The 17,231-nt window shown below is 51.9% G+C and overlaps 1 long non-coding RNA gene across 1 annotated transcript; it reads left to right on the top strand.

Annotated features, from left to right (window-relative positions):
• Positions 1–527: 527 nt before the first annotated feature.
• LOC107155952 lies at positions 528–5,723 on the top strand. The gene is made up of 3 exons (XR_007341306.1): positions 528–3,880; positions 5,052–5,205; positions 5,386–5,723. It is a non-coding gene; the product is annotated as an uncharacterized LOC107155952 (long non-coding RNA).
• The last annotated feature ends 11,508 nt before the right edge of the window (positions 5,724–17,231 follow it).

Below are 17,231 nucleotides of genomic sequence, written 5' to 3'. Positions count from 1 at the left end.
GGCACTTGATAAGCATAATATAGGTGTTTGTTGGGTGAAAGTAGCCCACTGTGGGTGCTGAGAAGACAAGGATGTCCTTGACCTCGTGGAACCTTCCCGTGGAGCCAAGAGATGAACAACAAGCAGGAACGAATAAATGATGTAACTGTACTGTCACAAGGAACGTTAAACTGGTGGCAGCGTAGAGTGGTAAGTTGCAGGTGGGGACTGGAGCAAGTGTCATGCTAAGTGAGGAGGCTGTGCGGGGGGGGGGGTATCTGCGCAGGCCCCGTGGCCACGAGGACCAGTCGGAGCCATCAGGGGCATGGAGCTGGGCACAGGAATCACAAGTGTCAAGGGCTAGGACGTTGGGGGGCAAGAAAGGTGGGTGTGGCAGGAACATGGTGCCCAGTGAGAACAAAGACGGAGACCGAGAGGCAGGTCCTGGGGACCCATGAGTCCCAGCAAGAAACTGAGAGTCTTGTCTTTATTTTTTTGTACAGGGAATTGAACTCAGAGGTGCTTAACCACTGAAGCCACATCCCCAGCCTTTATATATATATATATATATATATAAAATTTAGAGACAGGGCCTTGCTAAGTGGCTGAGGCTGGCTTTGAACTCGCGATCCTCCTGTCTCGGCCTCCCACGCTGCTGGGATGACAGGCACATACCACCATACCCAGCGAGATTCTCTTCTCATGACAGCAGGAACTGGATTAGTTTTTTGGGGCTGCAGGAGCAAATCTCCCCACTTCATGGCGACCTACAGCCATAGAAACGCATCCTCTCATTGTTCTGGAGGTGAGTGGAGTGGGGGGTCATGGCATTGGCAGGGTTGTAGCCTTTCTCTGTCCTGCCTCTTCCAGCTTCCAGTGGCTCCGGGCACTCCTTGGCTTGTGGCCTCACCCTCCCCTCTCATCTCTGCTTTGGCTTCCCTATGTGGCCTCTTCTTCTAGGACACCCGTTATTGCATTTAGGATCCAAGTTCAATATAATGTCATCCAGAGATCCTTCCCTTAATGATATCTGCAAAGCCCCTGTTTCCAAAAAGGGTCACATACACAGATAGCAGAAATTAGGACCTAGACATATCATTTTGGGGGACACAACCCAGCCTACAGCACACAGTATTATAGTTTGTTTGTTTTGGGTACCAGGATGGAACCCAGGACACATAACCACTGAGCCACATCCCCAGCCCTTTACTATGTGTTATTTAGAGACAGGGTCTTGCTTAGGCTAGCTTAGAGCCTCACCTCATTGCTGAGGCTGGGTTTGAACTTGCCATCCTCCTGCCTCAGTCTCCCAAGCTGCTGGGATCACAGGTTTGCCCCACCACACCCTGCGGGGTACTGTAGTTTGAACGAGAACTGCTGCAATCTGATTCATGACCTAGCAGGCTATGTTGGCTGTTATATGCAGAACAAACTGGAAGGGGGAAGTTAGTTGGGGAGGTTATAGCAGGGAACTGGGGCAGAGATAATGATAAACCCAGAAAAGCCACCAAGGACATTTGCTGATAGGCTGGGGTGTCCTGTTGGACAGGAACAGTTGCACAGATCACCAACCCCCAACAAGGCTACTCAGTGTCTGTGATGGATCCAGATGACACAAGACATAGTATGTGAACACAGACAATGTGGACATGGCCCAAACTCCAGCATTAACCAAACACCCCCACCCTGGCTGACATGAGCGACTGCTCCTTTGAATTCAAAGTAAAAGCAAAAATCAGCCATGGATCTAAACTTCTTCCCTCCTTCTCACCTTCTCATTGCAAGAGCAATGAAGATACCCAACTGTAGGATCACCTGCTTCTTCACAGCATCCAATCCAGGGCCAAATCTGGCCTCCTGGAGTCTTCTCCCAAGACACATGACCAAACCCAAATCCTCAATAAGCACTGGGATGCCCTCGGGTTCCCCATGACTTGGGTTTGCTGTTGTTGTCTCAAACCAATAACTTGGTTCCACCACCAGGATGGCCCTGGTGGTCTTTGAAGAGCAAAAACTGACTCTGTGGGTAGGAGGTCTCTGCAGTTATGGGACCCCGGACTTAGAAAACCCTGCTCCTTCAACCGCTGCTGCCATATTGAAATTCTGAATTGCTTTTGGATGAGGGGCTCCCTATGTTCATGCTTTGGTAGGTCCCACAAATTTCATAGCCTGTTCTGCGGAAGGGCATGGATAGCAGCTAATGTCACAGTCACTGCGGTCAATGGGAGAAGCGGTGTATTCAGGACCCTTTGGCCAGATCTGCAGGAGGGGCTGGTACTTTGGATCTATGTAGGAGAATTCTGGGAAGGGGGAGATAACTTTTAAAATCGAATCGGGAGTGCTCTTCATCCAGGTGGGACATACTCGGGGAGGTGTCAAGTACAACCACTTTGGAGTGGGTGGACAGGAGCCAAGAGTCTCCGTCTGGTGCAGAGATACTTCTTCTCAAACATGATGAAGTGGGGATGGGATGTTACAATAATAAAATCGGTGACCTAATATCGTACTACGGTTTTGCAACCTGTCACCTTTAGCGGGGCAACCAGGCCCAGGGCTCGTGAGAGCTCTAGGAGTTATTTCTTACAACTGGATGTGAATCTACAATCATCTCAAAATGAAAAGTTTAATTAAAAAAAATTGGTGACCCAGAAAATCAGGATGTGAATGGGACTTTGGCGGCTCGGGGCAGGTGTTACTGATGCGTTATTCATCAGTTCTCAAATCTGCAAGGAGTTTGGGGGCAGTTCACGCAAGCAGTGCAGCCCAGGGAAGGGGCTGTGCGTTGTGTTGGGGGGGGGACAGGGGCAGCATCGGTGGCACCTGAGTGTCCTTTCTTGCGGTATCTCACTGAGGGAACAGCAGCACATGTCTCTGTGAGGGGGTGGACCTGGCTCTGGAAAGTTCTCTGCAGAAAGCAGATACCGTTCATCTCTGCAGTGGGGTGGACACAGAGGTGTACTGGGCCTCCAAACTCTGAACAGGAGAGGTTGTATTGGCCTCCACTTTCTTGCTTCCCATGAGCCAGAGTCAGGCTGGGGAGGAGAGAGCGGGGCGCCATCTCATCTTGATATTTGCAGATTTATTCATGGAAATCCCCACACATCTGGATGAGAATATATTCCTTGCCCCTGGAGGAAATAGTTAAATGAATCGCTAAAGCACAAAATGTTCCTGTAAAATTGCTTCCATATTTTATTAGACGCAGATGAGCATGAATTATTGTGAAGTCAACTGGAGGGTGAGCAAATTGGGTTCTCGCCTCCCGCCCCCCCCCCCCCCCGCAAACACGTCTTCCTCCCCAGAAAGTCTTGAAGGGATGCTGGTTTGGGATGGGACCATGGACTCCCTGACTCACTTCTTCATTCAGCCATCCATAAAACATTTATTGGGCACCCACTGTATGCCAAGTGAGGCAAGCTAAGCTGCAGCTGGAGATATTCTTGTTGACCTACATTTAAACACCACCACTGCATGCATAACTGCCCTCTGAGATGCGCCATTTTGTTTGACTCCTTCATGGGAGATGCCTTTCTGGGAAGGAGGCTTCCTTTCATGTATCTGAGTGCCTCTGTCTTATCTGTGCCATGGAGAAGAGGGGATATTGTCACATACCCCTTCACAGTTGAAAAGCCTAATTCACATTAAATTCCTCTTTTTTATCATCTCTTCATTTGCATCCAGGTGTGAAATTTCGGGGCGAGGGGGAAATGGACATAGTCATGCACAACCGACTTTCCAGCTGCAAGGATCTTACAATCGGTTTCTCACACTCCGTGTGACTCTGCCAAGTTGATCCCCACTGGGCATCCCGGGGTCTGGCTTCCGTTCAGAATCCCCAGCACGGGGTGGGAGGGGGCACAGGAAGACGGACTCCTCTTGGGAGATTGAGTTGAACAAGAAGGTCAGTCAGATCCCTGGACACTTGACTGTTAGGGATCGTTCACAGATCGTTCAGGCCTGCGTTGGCCTGGCTGGTGGGTGCTGGCTCAGGGGAAGGGGTGGTCTCTCACCCTATCCAGACAGGGCTTCTGGGGTTGCCTGGAACACTACAAGCAGACATCTTGGGGTCCCCAAAGGGACTTCTGAAGGAAGAGCCGTAGCAGGACCTAGCACCCAGAGGGGCTGCCCCTGTAGCATGGTGGCCGGTTTGGCTGTGGGGGATTCTCACTGCAGCTGGTGGGCTTGAACAATGTAATTCTTTTTTTGGAAGGGGGTAGAGGTCACCAGGGACTGAACTCAGGGACACTTGACCACCGAGTCCCATCCTCAGCCCTATTTTATATTTTATTTAGAGTCAGGGTCTCACTGAGTTGCTCAGTGCCTTGCTTTTGCTGAGGCTGGCTTGGAACTCATGATTCTCCTGCCTCAGCCTCCTGAGCCACTGGGATTATAGGCATGCACCATTGCGCCTGGTGAGCAATATGATTCTTGCCATAGATTTGGAGGCTGAGAAGCAGCTCATCCAATCTAGTAATGCACCTCAGTCCATGCAGCAAGTTTTGGAGATTGGATCTGAACTTGCTATTCTTCCTCTACAGGAGCTATATGTTGATCCCTTTCAAAAGTAAAAAATTATTATTAAAAAGGTGTATTTGAGCCTCTGTAAGGAGGCTCCTAGGCAGGAAGGGGTACCCTCTGCTGTGTTTGTTCTTGGGTTCAATCATGGAGAATGACTTGGAATTGGTTAGAAATGAAATCCAACCCAGTTTGCCCCAATTCCAGAGGGTCCAGGGAATAGGTAAGGGAGCAGGGGGTGTCTGTTTCTCGTTTACTAAGTACTCAGCCAAAGCCCTTTTGGTTCAAACTTTCAGATTCATACTGGGGAAAAAAATATCCAAAATGTCCATTTTGGTAAATGGAGTAGAAGAAATATTCTTGCATCTTTACTTGAATAATTGAGGATCCTTTCTGAGCCAGGGTCTTACCTGTGAACTTTCAACACACTGCTTTCTGAAAACACCCTGGGTGCAGGGTTGGGGGACCCAGGCTGGAGTGTGGCTCAGATCCCTACCAGCTGGGTGACTGCACCCAAGTAACTATGTGCTTAACTGCAATTCTGTCCTCTTTATCAGTGGCCGAGAGCAGCATTTGGCTCATCCAGGAGTTAAATGAGATGATCCGTCTTCTCACTTTGCTTCTCCCATCACCGTGCAAACACGAATTGCTGTAATCAACCAGGAGGCCGGGTGCAGAAGGAGACAGGACCTCTTGTCTTCTTAAGTCCAGGTTAAAAGCTGGGCATGGCGGTATACACTTGTAATCCCAGCCCCTTGGGGAGCCGAGGTAGAAGGATCCCTTTAACCGGAGCATTTGAAGTCAGCTTGGGTAATATAGTGAGACCCCTGTATTTAAAAAAAAAAAAAATCCAGGTTCGCTGTAAAGATTCTTTTCATTCATCACTTGCAGGCACAATCTTTGGTTTCCTGGTGGAGAAGAGTGGAGAGCTGCTGGGGTCCAGGTGAGGGCAGAGTTCTTGGGAGTGGGAGTGGACAGAGGAGTCCAGACAGCGGCCAGGGATGAGGGATTCAAAATGTCAAAGGATGGGAGAGGTCTGCTAAGAAGCATTAATATGTAATGTTCTTTGAAAGCTGGAGCTCAGAGCAGGTATCATTTGAGTTTTTACCTAATGGGTATGTTCTTTGGAAGGTGATGCCACATTGGAACGAGGCCATGCGAGGCCCAGGGATCAATTTGGATTGCATTTAGGGAATGATGATCAGAATTCTGGAACTCAGGCATTGTGTTCAAGGTGCACTGCTTATTAAAATAATCACCCAAGATCTGAGCTGTTAGATAATTTGTTCTTTCTTTCTTTTTCTTTTTTTGTACTGAGGATTGAACCCAGGGGTGCTTAACCACTGAGCCATGTTCCCAGCTCAGGGCCTCGCTAAGTTGCTAAGGCTGGCTTTGAACTCGTGACCCTCCTTTCTCAGCCCCCTGAGCTGCTGGGATTACAGGCATGCACCTCCATGCTGGGCATAATTTTTTTTTTTTAATAAAGAATTACCCGCCAGGCATGGTGGCATATGCCTGTAATCCCAGTGACTTGGGAGGCTGAGGCAGGAGGATGGCAAGTTCAAGGCCAGCCTCAGCAGCTTATAGAGACCATATCTCCAAAATAAATAAATAAATAAATAAATAAATAAATAAATAAATAAATAAATAAAATAGGGGGAGGGATGGGGAAGTAAGGAAGGAAGAAATTTTCCGGTTTCCTGGAAATGAGCTTCTAAACCCTTGGCATTTCCAGGTGTTAGGAGTGTGTGGTGCCCATGGCGTGACCCTTGAACCACACCTGAGTCAGCACCTGAGTAATGCTAATGCGAAGACTCTGGAGGGGGCCTGGCCATGCCAGAATGACCAAAGGGTGAGTGGGGGCTCTGAGCCACTGGCATTAGTTGCATGGGGCAGCGTGGGCTGGAGATGGACTTCAGTGACGTGGCCAACGAGTCCATTGATCACATCCAGGATGAAATCCTCATATTACCCTGGGCACTGAAGAGTGGTGGGGCTTCTGGTTGGTGAACTCACGGGTGTGCCAGATTCCACGGGGGAACATCGCCAGGGACTCTGCATCTGAGACCTTCCTAGGTCTTGCTTGATGCGTCTCTTCATTTTGCAGAGTCTGATCTGCATCTTCCATAATAAAACTAATTGTGAGTGTGGGACACACCAAGTCCTAGGGGTCATTCTGACTCATGGCCAGTCGGTTGGAAGACCCCGACCTGGGGTTGGTTGGTATGAGGTAGGGACAATCGCATTGGGACCTGTGCCTGAAACCCGGTGTTTAGTGTTGGTGTGGCCGAAAGCTTGGTCCTTGTCCCCAATGCCAATCCAACATCAAGGACACTGTTTTGAGAAAAAGGAAAAAGAAGGTTTATTGCTTTGCTAACAAAGGAGAAGTACAGGGGACACCTGTCCCAGAGGCTGTGATTCTGCCCATCAGCAGGAACAAGGGGCTTTGCCAGAGGTGACTCCTCCCCTGTGTTCTGTGTCTGGAGTGGTAACTCACTTGTTAATTTGGGAGAGAGTCATTTCTGAGATCTTCTGGTGCCGTCCCCAAGGTCTGGATGACTTTGTTCCCATGGTGGGTGTGGGTTCAGGGACAGAGACCTGCCTAGGAGCGGGGAAGAAAGGTGATCCTGTTTCCCCTGAGATCAGGGAGGGGGCGAGGAAGAGAAAGAAACGTATCCATTTTAAAAATAAGTCACAGTGACTGAGCAGCTAGGGCTACCTTCAAGGCACAAAGTGACCACGGTCATGTTGGAACTTGGTGGCCACAGTGCTGGAGTCGAGAGAGAGACCACTGCGACTTATTTCATTTTCAACCAAGAACCGTTTCAGGAGGGCTCATGGTGGGTGCCCTACGCCACACCTAACTGTCAAGTGCCACGTCACCCAAGGGATTCACAAACCTTAGAATACTACTCATGTCCAAGGGACGACGCTGTGAAAAGCACCTTGAGATCAGACTGACTGTGTTTGGAAGGAGGCACGGAACTTCACTCCACCAGGGCAGTGTAGACGCTCCACGCGGTTCAGGGGTAGACAGTTGGGACATTTAGACGCAGAGGACCTGGGGCTTCTCAGAGTCCCTCGAGGCAAGAACTGGCTGAAGGAGCTGGGATTTCACAGCACAATGGAGTGGCTCTTGGAATCTCATGTTAGACTCACCAGCTGGTCATAGGAAAGGACCCGCCCGTCCCGGGCCCTGAAAGCCCCCTCCTCTGTATCTTGGCAGGCAGCAGGGCCACCTCCCGCCCCAGGGCTGAGGGTGTCGGGCCTTCCTCTCCCACTTTGCAGCCGAGCCTGTGGCCCGAGCTCAGCTAGTCAGAGCCTTGGGCTGGGGATGTGTGTCGAGGGAGGGTCCTTTTGGCCGGTGACAGTGGCTGCATGAGCCCTGTCATTTCAGAGGCACCCATGAGCTACCCAAGTGCACCCGTGTGAACTCCCCGACCCCCTCTCTCATCCCTTTCCTTCTCTGGTCAACTTCTCTGGCCATTTCTCTTCCTGGCTACTCAGAAGCCGGCTTACCTGAGAAGAAATGGAATCGTGGCCAGGCTCAGACTGCTGGGACCTGGGTGGGTCCAGGGAGCAGGGACAGAGGCCCCGGGAGAGGACAACCAGGGCTGGGGATGAGCAGGGGCCTGGGTCTGCGTGGTGGGCAGTGGAGGGGCAGGGTGTCGCCCTGGGTCTGCTGGGCGATGGTGGCTGATTTTCCACGCTGCCCTTCCTCGCCCAGCGAACCAAGCTGGATAGGGGCTGCCAACACATCCTTCCTGCTCGGATCCTCCCACTGGCTGTGTGTCCCTGGGGCATCATCTCCCTCTCTGTGCCTCTGAGAGGCATTGGGGTAAACACTGGTCAGTGTCTCGGCAAGCCTGCAGTCAGAGGAGACAGTCTCTACAGGATGTGATGACCGAGGTGATGCAGAGGGGACACTGGCCACTTCCCTGGACTCTGACCTTTAGGTGAGCATCAGAGCAGAGTGACCTTGGTTGTAAAGTCAAAGAGCGTCCTCATAGGACATCTGGAGAATTCCATCTGCACAGGGGCTATGCCACCTGTCCCACATGTTCCCCAGCTCCTATGAGTCATGAGACCCCTTCAAATCCCAGCCTGCCACCACCAAGGAGCAGGTGAGTGGTAAAACGTCTCAGACCTCTCCCTCAAGTCTTCGAGCTCTTTCCTTTGGGATGGGGGACACGGGGGTGTCTGCAGCCCTGGGTGCTGGCTTCGGTGATCCGCCAGGCCCCTCCTCACCTTTGTCCCCGGGAGTCTGGGACCGTGTGCTCCTAGTTCTCGGGCAGCCTGCCTGTGTCCCCGAGGCTGGTCAGAGGCCATCATAAGAGGCCTCCTCTCTCCTTGCTGACTTTGGAGTAGGGCTGTCCCTGGGTAGGGGAGACCAGAGGAGCTGAGCTCAGATCTTCCATAGGGGCCAACGGAGGAAGGGGACAAGGTGAAAAGTTACAAAGGGACAGCTTCCCAGGGAGTCCCCCCCAGGCCAGCCCCGGGGCACAGCTGGCTGGGGGAGCGGCTCCTGCAGGTGGGTATAAATAATAAAACGCAGCAGCTACTTATGGAACTGCACTGGAGGGGTTTGTAGATTCTCTTTGATTTCTCCTTTGCACCCAGGGAGGGCTGGCCCATGGCTTTCCCACCCACAGGGGAGCTAAGATGCCTGGGGGCTGTTTGGGTGGGGTAGGGACAGCGGCTGGGGGTCTCGGTTGAGCCGGCTGCCTTAGAAGCAGCCCAACACCCAGTCGTGTCCCCTAGTGTTCCCCAGCCTGGGGGGGTGTTGCTACCGGGGACCCTGTTGTCCACGCCAGACAGGGGCTAAGGTGGGCTGTGGCCGGAGAGCCGCTAGGAAGGCGTATGACCACCCCCTGGGGGGTCAACAGAGTGAATCTGTTGGTTACCCAGGTGGAGGGGGGAAGCTCAAAGGGTAAAATCTCACTCTGGAGATTCGCAATGTTGGAAGCTGCAAGTGCTTCTGTGGTTGGGGAGACCAAGGAGGAAGTGGGTTTTATTTCTTTATTTATTTTTGGTACCAGGGATGGAACCCAGGGGTGCTTCACCACTGAGCCACATCCCCAGACCTTTTTATGTTTTACTTAGAGGCAGGATCTCTCTAAGTTGCTTAGGCTGCCTTTGAATTCATGATCTTCCTGCCTCAGCCTCCTGAGCTGCTAGGAAGTGTGCGGCTTATTTCATTTGGTGCAAAGTCCTCAGGGTTCCTCCATGTTGTGGTACATGTCAGAATGTCCTTCCTTTTTATTTTTTTTAAGCATTTTTTGCGATGCTGGGGATTGAACCCAAGGCTTCCTCCATACTAGGCAAGTGCTGTACCGCTGAGCCACACCTCCAGTCCTTCCTCTTCCTTCTCAAGGCTGAGTAATGTTCCACCGTGTGGACAGACTGTTCTGGTTTACCTGGTCACCCATCAATGGTTACTTGTGTGCTCACAATAGCTGTAGGCTATTGTGAATAATACTGATTCTGAGGTGCCTATACAAATATCCCTTTGAGACCCTGTTTTTAATTCTTTGGGGTACGTACTCAGAATGGAAAGTGGATTAAATGGTAACTCTGTTTTTGATGGTTCAAGGAGCCACCATACATTTTTCCCCAGCCACGGTGAACAAATGTCCCAGTTTCTCCACATCCTTGCCATCACTTTTTTTTTTTTTTGTTATTCATTCAGTTATTTTTTGGGTGGTGGGCATCTTCCTGGGCGGGAGGTGGTATTTCCCTCTGGTTTTGATCTGTGTCTTCCTAATGCTGAGTGTTTTAGTCAGGTTTTGCTTTGTTTTGCTGCTGCGGCCAAAAGACCTGACAAGAACAATTTTAGAGGAGGAAACATTTATTTGGGGCTCATAGTTTCAGAGATCTCTGTCCACTGGCGGCGACTCCATGGCTCTGGGTTCGAGGTGAGGCAGAACATCAAGGAGAAAGGTGTGACAGTGGCGAGCATCTCATGGCTTAGTCATAAGGAAACGAGAGACCTCTGCTCACTAGGAACAAAATATATACCCCAAAGGCAGGAGCCCAGCTCCTCCAGCTCCTCCTACCTGCCCACAGTTCCCACCCACTTAAAGCCATCAACGGAGGAACTCACCTGTTCCACTAAAAGTCTCGTAACTTGATCATTTCACCTCTGAACTTTCTTGCGTTGCCTCACACTTGATCTTCGGGGGGTCACCTCCTCTCTGAAACATAACAGTGACGTGCAACGTCTTCTCAGGTGCTACGTGGAGGCTACCTAGTGCCTTGTAAGGGACCTCAGGGTCCCTGGTAGACCTCATTATCCCAAGGAGGACACTAAAACCTTGCAAGGGAAGGGGACCTGCCAAGACCTCACAATAAGCTGGTGACAGAGCAGAGGCTAAATCTGAGTGAGCCCAACGCCCAAACCCGCGCTCTCCCCACTCACTTAGGTGAGTGGCTTAGCCTACGCTGTTCCCTCTGCTTGGAACCCTTCCTTGCTCACCTGGAAAATTGGGCTTTCCTTTTTCTTATGTTTGGTACCAGGGATTGAACCCAGAGTGCTTAACCACTGAGCCACATCCCCAGTCCCCCTTTTTAAAATATTTTATTTAGACACAGGGTCTCACTGAGTTGTGTAGGGCCTCACTAAGTTGCTATGGCTGGCTTTGAACTTGAAATCCTCCTGCCTCAGCCTCTGGGGCTTCCTCTCGATAGCTCAGTGCAAACACTTTTAATCTGATCCCCAGGGAAAGCAAACTGGAGACCATAAACCATGCCTCAGTCCATCCAAACAGCCCAGAACCATGAAGGACCCATCCTCCTTCCCCCCAGCATGCCGTCCCCCCCTTCTGATGGCTCTGAGTTTTATTGAAGGATTTTTTTCCCCCAGACCCTCATTTCATGTGGATTGGGTAGTACAGACGTCCCTTCTCCCCAGGTTTCTCATTTAAATCACCTTCATGGTGACAGGTGCAGGGGTGAGCATGTGTCCCCGAGTGCTTAGCTGAAGCTGTTGGACGAGAGGGACTGTCCTCCCTGGAGTGGCAAGGCTGGGCAGAGGAGGTACCGCATGGAGCCGGCCCTCCTGAGAATGAGGCCAACCAATCGGAGGCAGAGTCAAGAGCTGCAGAAGCCCAGAGTCTTGGCAACATTGTTTCTATTCCTGGATACAGCTATACCTGAAGCCACCTTTCACTTAGGGGTGCTCCTTTGGCAAGGCCCCATTGTATCACTCACCACTGAAAGTGGTGACACATATAGCTTGGGCCCAAGTCCTGGCCTTTGCATGCCTTCTCAATTCTTCTTGGGCAGATGGCTGGACAGTCCAGTCTCTAGGACTCCCACTGAATACCTCCACAGTACTTGGTTTGCACAGAGACCAGCAGATCAGAATCAGTGGGATACCACTTGGGAGTCCGGGAATTAGAAGGGCACACTTTCTCCAATCCCCAGGTTTGGGGACTTGCCTGAGACCCCCTGGGTGGGTGGGTAGCAGGGATGAAGCAGGAGGTGGGGCCACGTGGCTGCTTTGCTGGCTTGGCCATCTCGGGGAGACTGAGGGATCTCCCTGTAGGGCCTGGACGATGGAACTGGCCTTGTTTCTTACCCAGCCACAGGGCGGAAGGGATCTGTCCCTTGTTTGGTGATAGAGTGGAGCTGCCCTGGCCCAAACAGGCTCGTCTCCTCCCAGGTGGCCCAGGGCGCAGAGGACAGAGCTGGAACAAGCCCTCACAGCCCAGAGCCTCCCCGCCCCAGCCCCTGCCCCACCCTCCTGGGCACTTTTCACATTCAGAAGCGATTTGAGGAGCCGTGGCACCTCCCATTATCTGTGAGGCACGTGCAGGCTGCACAGATGTGCATCAGGGAGAGAACATTCCCCGAACCAAGTGCTGCCGGGGGCTCATGATCTTCTCCCTTGGCGCCCATCCCCGGCCAGGAGCGTCCTGTGAATCACGCATCAGCTCCCGTGACTGCTGCTCAGAGGCAGCTTCTCTGAGAAGGGAGGTGGAGGCGCTGCCCACCAAGGAGGCCGGAGGTCAGGGGGGACTCCGATGGGGCAGGCAGCAGCAGAAGCAGGCTGATGAGGGGCAGGAGGCCGGCTCCTGCAGGGGATGCTTGCCACGCCACAGCCCTGCCACGTGGCCACGGGGCCCTGGCTGCGGCCCCTCCTGCACATCCGTATTCTGAATGGAGAATCTGGCTGAGAAGCAGCTCCATATGGGGCCCGGCTTCTGCAGGGGCGGGGTGACAATGGGACCAATGGATACAGTAGAGGATGAGGGGACCCTCCGTAGGGGGACCCTCTGGCTCTACCAACAGCCAGACTCCGGAGGGACGCTTCGATGGAGCGTAGCAGCTCCAAGATCAAAGTGACTGCGTGGAGCTTGATAAAACACACACACAGACGCATACATCAAGCCCTGCGACCGTCTGTCCCTAAAACGTGTCAGTCAGACGGACAGATGAATGAGGGAAGACATCCCATATTTCCGTCGTTTGCAATAAATACAGCATTTTGATTTTGAGGGGGAGGCACGAAAATTCGTGATTCAACTTTTAAAGCAATTTTCAAAAGTTTTTTTTTTTTTTTTAAGTTTAAAAATGTCCCTGGAAAAGAACATGAAGACATGTGTTATTAAAAGATGAAAGTCTCTCTCTTCAATGAAACGCAGGAAAGACGTGTCTCTACCAGCCAAGCGAATGTTCCCAGCAGTGGTGGTCTCCTTGGGGAGGGCCAGAGGGGCAGTCGGGGGTCTTCACTGCAAGAGGAAGCTCCCATCCAGTGTTCTCTGACATGCTGAAGGCACATCTTCTGGGAACTTCAAGCTGTCTCTCCAGCCCATCAGTTAACCCTCCTCAGGGGCCACTTCCCAGTGCCAGGTGTCTGTCTCAGAAACATACTTCTTGGTTCGGGAGGCGAGGCAGGAGGATCTCAAGATCAAAGCCAGCCTCAGCAACTTGGTGAGGCCCTAAGCAGCTCAGGGAGACCCTGTCTCTAGATAAAATATAAAAAAGGCTGGGGATGTGGCTCAGTGGTGAAGCCCCTCCCCCAGGTTCAATCCCTGGTACCCACAAAATAAATAAAAGAAAAGAAAGAAAAAAGCATACTTCTTCCTTCACCCGTCTTTACCCTACCAGAAGGAGGATTCAGGGAAATGGGTAGGATGGGATCCAGGAACTGAGGCCTAAATCTCAGAAAATTTGAGGGATTCCCTCTGAGCCAAAGCATCCATAAGTGCAACATATGGTATGAAATATGCATACACAAATACAACCTAGGTATGAAAATGAACATTTATTTAATATGATCAAAGAAATCACATAAAGGCTGGGCTGGGGGCGTAGCTCAGTTGGTCGAGCGCTTGCCTTGCATACAGATGGCCCTGGGTTCCATCCCCAGCACCACAAACAAACAAACAAACAAAACATAAAGGCTCTGGACATTCAGGTCCCATCTGGGACTCCTTTATTTATTTTTAATTAATTAATTAATTAGTTCATTCATGCATTTATTTGTAGCACGAGGGGATTGAACCTAGGGGCCTCCTACCATTGAGCTATATCCCCTGTTCTTTCTATGTTTTATCTCACTAAGTTGCTGAGGCTGGCCTTGAACTTGTGATCCTCCTGCCCCAGCCTCCCAGGTAGCTGGAATGACATCACCATACCTGGCCTCCCGGGACCCTTTTAGACAATGTATTGGACATGTTTGCGGATGCCCCTCTGACTCCTTTTCCCACCTGGAACATTCTATGACTCCCAGTATCTTCCAGCTCTCCCGGGAGCCCAAGCCAAGGAGAGGTCCTGATGTTGGACGCTGTTCGCTTTTCTAAAAATCTGCTCCTGGAAGCGAAGCTGCCCAGAACCGTCTGTCACATTCCTGCCTTGGCGAGGTTCACTGGGATCCAGGGCCTGGGGGTGAGAAGCTGGAGGAGACAGGGAACAAAATCAGAATGCCTGGGGTTGGAGGTCCTGGGCCGTCTCTGGAGGCAGCTTGGCCTCGCTGTGTTTTCAGTTAGTGGAGAGATGGCCAATGGACTCCTCCCCTGCTTGGAGGAGGTCCATGTTGAGCCTGGGGCACAGGGACAGCTGGGTGAGGGCCGTGCAGCGGGGGCCCGGCAAGAAGGATCTTGGCTGAGGCACTGAGGGTTTTTTGCCAACTCTGATCCTTGGCACAGGAGAGAGAACCGGGGGCTGCCTGAGCCCCGAGCCCCTGCCCGAGTCTGCTCACGGTCCTTGTTCCAATTCCAGACTCAATGGGAGAACGTTGGGCCATGGAGCTCATTCTCCCAGAGGCCTGCCTGTTTGCCGGACAAGAAAGAGCCACCAGCCTGCAAGTCGTGTCCAGCCCAAGTGGCCTGCTGCCGGTCACCCTGGGTCTCCTGGAGCCTGCCTCGGGGAGGGAGGGTGCTGGCTTGTCACCTTGCGCACCTGATGGCTGTCTCTCTCCGAGCAAGTCATTAAGTGGGCATGGTGGCTTTTCTTCATCGGTTTCTTTGAACTCTGTTCCTGCCAGGTCACTTGGAAGAGCGATGGAACCGTTTCTCTGTGCCCAGAAAATCAGCCTCTGGTTCAGAGCCAGCGCTTGCTTGACAAATAGCCACCTGAATGGACGGAAATGAGATCTGCGGGCACGGCCAGGGAGGGCCGACCCGGGCTGGAACACATTTGCAAGGAAATGGTCACCTTGCTAGGGCCAGGCTGGGGAGTGGCTGGCCCGACCTGGGTTTCTCTGGGGTATTACTGTGAACATGGCCTCAGAGTGCAAACTGACACAGAAGAGAGGGAGGGTCTCCTCTTAGGTCCCTGCTGACCGCTATGTGACTGACCAAAGACCCAGGAGCTGCCCTCTGCCATTTATCCTCCCTCACTCCAGATGTCCAGAACCCCAAGATCGTTTCATTCTACGGAATCCAGGGCCGGAATCTGCCCCAAAGTGGTGTCAGGGGAGTTCCCACAGGGAAGGCCCCAAACTGTCCTGAGATGGGACTGGTTGGGATTCCAAAAAAATCAGCACCGGGTAATCAGTCCAAAGAGTTTATTGGGGGTACTTATTTACAGAGGGGGCTGCAGTGCCCTTATGGTGGACACCGAGAGGACGATGTTCTGCAAGGTATGTCTGCAGAGAGGGTCGGCGTGGGGTTTATTGAGGGTTTCAGGAATTTTGTATCAGGGCCAGTTCCTTTCAGTGTTTTGAGCAGCAACCTAGATGCCTCTATCAGTCTGGGGATTGCTCACGCCCTAGCTGGGGCTCAGACCTGCTGCAGAACTTGTGCCTGCTGGCCACAGGGCACAGAGAGGAAGGGATGTCCCATCTCCCTCCAGTCAGAATGGCGATTATCAAGAGTACAAGCGACAATACTTGCTGGCGAGGATGTGGGGAAAATGCACACTCATCCACTGCAGGTGGGACTTCAAATTGGTGCAACCACTAGGGAAAGCAGTGTGGAGAGTCCGCAGAACTCCTCAGCATATACCCAAAGGACTTAAAATCAGCACACCGCAGTGATGCAGCCACATCAATGTTTGTAGCAGCTCAGTTCACAAGAGCTAAACTATGGAACCAACTTCGGTGCCCTTCAACAGATGAATGGATTAAGAAAATGTGGTAGATATACACAGTGGAATATTACTCAGCCTTAAAGAAGAATGAAATCATGGCATTTGCAGTCAATGGATGGAACTGGAGAATAGTGCGCTAAGCGAAATAAGCTCATCTACAAGGATCAAAAGCCGAATGTTCTCTCTGGTATGTGGATGCTAATTCACAATAAGATGGGAGGGGTGCTACAGAAGAAAAGAGGCGCTTGGGAGTAGACAGAGGGGAGTGAAGGGAAGGGGGGTGGTATGGGGGTAGGGAGGACAGAAGAATGAATTGGACATTATCACCCTGTGTGCATATATGATCATACAACCAGTGTGATTCTACATCATGTGCAACCAGAAGAATGAGAAGTTATACTCCATCAATGTACCATGTGCCCAAACGCATTCTACTGCCAGGTGTAACTAATTAGAACAAATTAAAAAAATAGGAAGTGAAGGAGAGAGGGGATTCTGCCAAGATCCAGCTCAGCAGAGTGGCTTCCTTTGGGGGCTGTGAGAACCTGCTCCAGGTGTCACTCCAAGCTTGTGGCCTGGTCCTCCCCTCCCTGTGACTTCACAGGGTGTCCTTTGCTGTGTATTTCTGGCTCTGGACCCAGGTGGAAGGAGCAGCTAGTTCATGGACACTCCCACTGTCATAGCAGAGGACAGAAGAGGAGGCCGGTGGAAGCCTCCATTTGGAGGCTGTGTCGTGCCTCGAAAGTAACATGTTTGAAATAAAAAACCTACTTGGAAAGATTCTGATACCTTGCTGGACATGGGCCCCTTCCCCTCCACGTCCAAGTTCTAGCCTAGAACCTTTAGTACCCCCTCCACCCCCTCCATTCAAACCAGGCCACTGAGGTGCGGATCTGGCTGCCTCTTCTTGGAGAGGATTGTCCAGCTCCTCAGTTCCGTGGCCCAGGCTGCTAGTGCACAGAGGGGAGGTCAGAATGAGGGACAGTGACAACCCCAAGCGGCAAGGTGGGGGACGACAAGATGACTACTAAGCCCCACCAGCGGCCCCTCCTCCTCCCTCTCGGCCCCAGTCCCTGGGGGACCCTCCTCTGGGCCCTGGTCCCAACTCCTCCCAGGCCCCACCCACTCTGCTCCGCCCCTCGCTCTGACCCCTGGGTCTCCGTCTGGGTCTCCATCCCCCAGGCATTTAGGGTCCTCCGTCT

This window comes from Marmota marmota, unplaced genomic scaffold (genome assembly GCF_001458135.2).
Source record: "Marmota marmota marmota unplaced genomic scaffold, marMar, whole genome shotgun sequence".
NCBI classification, from domain to species: Eukaryota; Metazoa; Chordata; class Mammalia; order Rodentia; family Sciuridae; genus Marmota; species Marmota marmota.
The sequence above is the reverse complement of the archived record's forward strand: the minus strand, read 5'-3'. Positions and strand labels throughout refer to the sequence as shown.